At 40.2% G+C, this 4,347-nt stretch overlaps 1 pseudogene across 1 annotated transcript; it reads right to left on the bottom strand.

Annotated features, from left to right (window-relative positions):
• Positions 1–1,370: 1,370 nt before the first annotated feature.
• On the bottom strand, positions 1,371–3,700 carry LOC144545012 (uncharacterized; annotated as a pseudogene). The gene is made up of 4 exons (XR_013508374.1): positions 3,498–3,700; positions 3,246–3,331; positions 2,694–3,070; positions 1,371–2,263 (listed from the first exon to the last, which is right to left on the bottom strand). The product of XR_013508374.1 is annotated as an uncharacterized LOC144545012 (transcript).
• Between the last annotated feature and the right edge of the window lie 647 nt (positions 3,701–4,347).

The raw sequence follows: 4,347 nt of genomic DNA, 5'->3' as shown, positions 1-4,347 counted from the left end.
TAGTTGTTACAGTTTTTCACCAAAGGACATCTTGGGTACGGTCCGCATTGGCAAATATGGACTGTACTCCATCTTTGTTCCGTACTAGGTCTCTGGTCCATATTGGCTAATACGGTCTGTACCAGAGCCTTAGTCGGTGAGCTGCATTTTGCCGATTGACTTGATTCTTACTTCAAATCATAGTTCAAAAAATCGGCCGATTCAACTCGGAATCAGACGGGACCGGGCCGATTTTTTTATTTTCTCAAACAAAATCGGATGAACAGTGACGGAATCGGCCGATTTTTCGATTTTCCGGCCGAGTTACACTGATTCAAGCCGATTTAAAGAATTTTTTTTTTCAATCTCACTAACGTGTGCCGATTCAAGGCAGAGGAGAAAGAGAAAATCGGGTCTATGCGATTCTCGGGTCTGTGCGCCTGTGCCATTTGAGTGAAAGGCGGAGGAGAAAGAGGAAATCACGTGTGCCTGTGCCACTTGAGTGAAAAGCGGAGGAGAAAGAGGAAATCACGTGTGCCTGTGCCATTTGAGTGAAAGGCGGAGGAGAAAGGAAATCGCGTGAAATCGCGCAGGAAGGAGGAGAAGGCCGAAGGGTTTGGATTTGTGGCAAAATAACAATCCGGCCCTTCTTATTTTTACTATTTACAACTTTATATGTACATATATATTTTTTTTTTTAGTGAAAGGCCCTCATGCATGTATTAATTTAGTGAAACACCCTCAACAGCAAGGCTAGTGTTTCTTTTGTTTTTTCTTGCATGTGAACCTATAGAAAATGCATGTGACTATTAACAGTTAAAACAAATGCATGTGATTATATGAGTGTAATACATTATATAATTAGTGGATTATATGAGTGTAATATTGTCTTAATTAACATAGTTTTTTTACAAATTATTTTTATCAATTTTTTCCTACTTTTTGGCTACAAAACAAGAATTATGCCAAAAAAACCCGAGTTACCGATCCGATTCTTCCGATTCCGGCCGATTCATCCGATTCTAACTCGACGGTTAAAAATCCGATTCCAATTCTGATTCCGAGTTTTTGAACTATATATGCTTCAAATAATGTAAAATAGCATCAAAATATAGTTCAACAACACTGGTGAGAAAATAAGATAAAATCTAAACCAAAATCTTACGTAATCGATTACAAAATTGAGCTTGATCAACGACCCAGCCAATTAATGACATCAAGGCAACCCTGGCAAAGTCACTGGTATACTACAACCCGATTGTCGGCTTTACCGAATGCCACGGCATGTGCAAATGCATTGCCGTAGAAGCCTTTGGGTAGTGGTGGGACCGTTTTCCCTCTTAAATTCATTGGACATTTTTTTAAGGTTAGCGGCTTTAAATTCCAACTAACAATTTCATTGTTAAGAAGACATATTTACAATGAGTCGAATGATCGTAATTTCTAAATCTATTATTTTATTCTCATAAAATATTCTAAACTAATCTAGTATTCTAATTACCATCTCGCTTCACGACCGGATTCGCGTCTTCCACTGCCGCTACACTCCGACGGCAACCGGATACTCACCGTCACACTCCAATCGAGATGTTGATCACTGTAATTAATCGCCATCTTACTCTACGACCAGATCTGCTTTTTCAACTGTCGCTGCGCTCCAACAACGGTCGGATCTACTCACCGTCGCACTTCAATCGAGATGAGAACTCTACACTCCAAACTCAGACGATACCGCACTCTCGGCTCCGATCGGCTCCGTTCGATTCCGGTTCCTCACCTCTCCTTCATTCTGCTCTCCATTCGAGAAGATAGAACCGAGAGAGAAGGAAAATGTTATGTTGGGAATGAGAATTAAATTCACTGGAAATTGCACACAGACTTCATAGTCTGGACTACAATCTAGGAAAATAGTGCGGCATCTCCAAACAGAAGGGGTAATGAGCTCAAATCTGCTAATTAACATTAGACATTGGCTCGATTGATTGCACATGCTATCGATCGGAAGGCTTAGATCTGCTTGGGACCAAAGAAGAAGGATCGGTGCACTAGGTTTGCTGGTGGGGTCTTTAGTACCATTTCATACTCCACTTGAGTTGCATCTTCTATTGGTTTGTACTCCTGGTGTATGTGAGTGGCTTTCGTGCAAGTAGAAGATGACGCTCCCACACAGGAAGTACTTGCCAACACGCTGATGGCGGTAGAAATTGCGCAATACCAGACCGTCTGCGATGATGTGGCAGGTCTTCAGCCAGAAGGTGAACCCACCACTCTTAAAGCGCGTCACCTGTACCATTGTATTCAAATCAATATGTCTGAAATATTGTTTCGAAATAATTTTAATCTCTGGGTCGTTGACTATAGATATATCTTTACATAGATAAATTGGTAATTAAGTCCTGTTTCCCTTGATGAACTCAATAGAAAGTTGGCTTCATCATCTTTAATTTGTTTAACAAATAGGAACTTTTAAGAGTGCAAGTATACAATTAATAAATTAGTTGTATAATAAAAGCAACCGGCATATTAAATAATATATAAATAGTTTTCTCAGTCATTTGGAATTGAATATATAAGTTTTATTGTACTTTCAAAAGGACCAAAAAGGAAAAGACCAAAAGTATGTCTCATACAGAATTGCAAACTATATAAAGAAGCAAATTTTAGACATAGGAAATATATAGGATAATTAATTCTAGAGCAACCCGGTCTTTTACCTGAATATACAGCAATGGCTTGCTGGGCAATGACTCCCAGGCCATGAGCTCTCAATCGAATTGCGTCTGATCAATAAAAGGTAATTGAAGTGTAATCGGACCCTCTCCAGTGAAGTCCACCACCAGCTTGCCGTCGGGCTGTTCCCTCAGCCATCCGGCGATCGGGTATTAGTATACCAGTGCCTTTGCCAGGGCTGCCCTGATGACATTGGCCGGGTTGTGGGCCCCCATGGAGAGATTAGCACTGTAGAAATGTATACCGGACAAGAAAAATCGCAAACCGACCTGCCACATCATTGCAGACGGGTCTGGTGTTGCGCAATTTCTAACCGCCATCAGCATGTTGGCACGTGGCGCCAAACAACCAAGTGTACTTCCTGTGTGGGACCGTCACCTTCTACTTGCACGAGACCCACCAGTCCCCACTCACATACACCAGGAGTCTGAACCAAAAGAAGATGCAACTCAAGAGGAGTATGACATGGCACTAAAGACTCCGCCCACAAACCTAGTGCACCGATCCTCCTCCTTTGGTCCCAAGCAGATCTCAACCTTGCGACAGCATGTGCCATGAATCGAGCCAATGTCTCATGTTAGCAGATTTGAGCTCATCACCGCTGCTGTTTCGAGAAGCCGCACTATTTCCCTAGATTATAATCCAGACTATGAAGTCCGTGTTCAGTGCACAGTGAATTTAAGAGGGAAAATGGTCGTCCCACTCCCGACAGGCTTCTACGGCAATGCATTTACACATGCCGTGGCATTCAATAAAGCTAGCTGGTGATCGGGTAGCTAGTAGTATACCAATGCCATTGCCAGGGTTGCCTTGATGACATTGGCCAGGTCGTGCATCCCTTGGAGGGATTGGCACGGTAGAAATGTGCACCGGGCGAGTAAAATCGCAAACCGGCCTGGTTATCGATGTCTGACAATGATTTTACCTAATGAGGTGTCGGCTTTGCCAGGATGATGACCTTGGGCTTGCTATGTTTGACATTGAAGGACATGTTTGGGCAGAGAATATATGGAGGTAATTGAAGCTTCAGTGTTGTTTATTTTAAGGCGAAGAGATAATGATTTAAGAGAGATAATTGGGAAATAATTGTGAGTTTGTGTATTTGTCGAAGGGGATGAACAAGTCTGTTTACATTTTTTAAGGGCAAGATGGGAAGATGAGTTAAGTGTCTTTATTAAATTTGATTGCTTAAAATAAACGCACGGATGCACAGCACCAAAACTAGTGGTCCCAATTTTTCTTTTGTTCTAAGCATATATATATATAGAGAGAGAGAGTGCAAGGCTTGGGTGTTACGGATAGCATAAGCTCATCCGTGTTACGACTTCAAAAACTTATTGTATAGACTTCAAACTTTGATTTAAGTAGCTCAATAAATTAGTTATATAATAAACTTGTAGAATACTAATATTTAATATTTTTGAAATTTTTTTATTATTTTTTGTGATTTATGAAAGATGACAAAACATGGTCTAAAAATAAAATAAAATTGTCAATGTTTTAGGTCATTTTTATCATCTTTCATAAATCACAAAAAATAGTAAAAAAGTTCTAAAAATAATAAAAATTAGTATTCTACAAGTTTATTATATAACTAATTTAATGAGCTACTTAAATCGAAGTTTGAAGTTTATACGA

Source organism: Carex rostrata, chromosome 27 (genome assembly GCF_964058835.1).
Source record: "Carex rostrata chromosome 27, lpCarRost1.2, whole genome shotgun sequence".
Classification (NCBI taxonomy): Eukaryota; Viridiplantae; Streptophyta; class Magnoliopsida; order Poales; family Cyperaceae; genus Carex; species Carex rostrata.
Note: the sequence above shows the minus strand (reverse complement) of the source record. Positions and strands in the feature narration are given on the sequence as shown.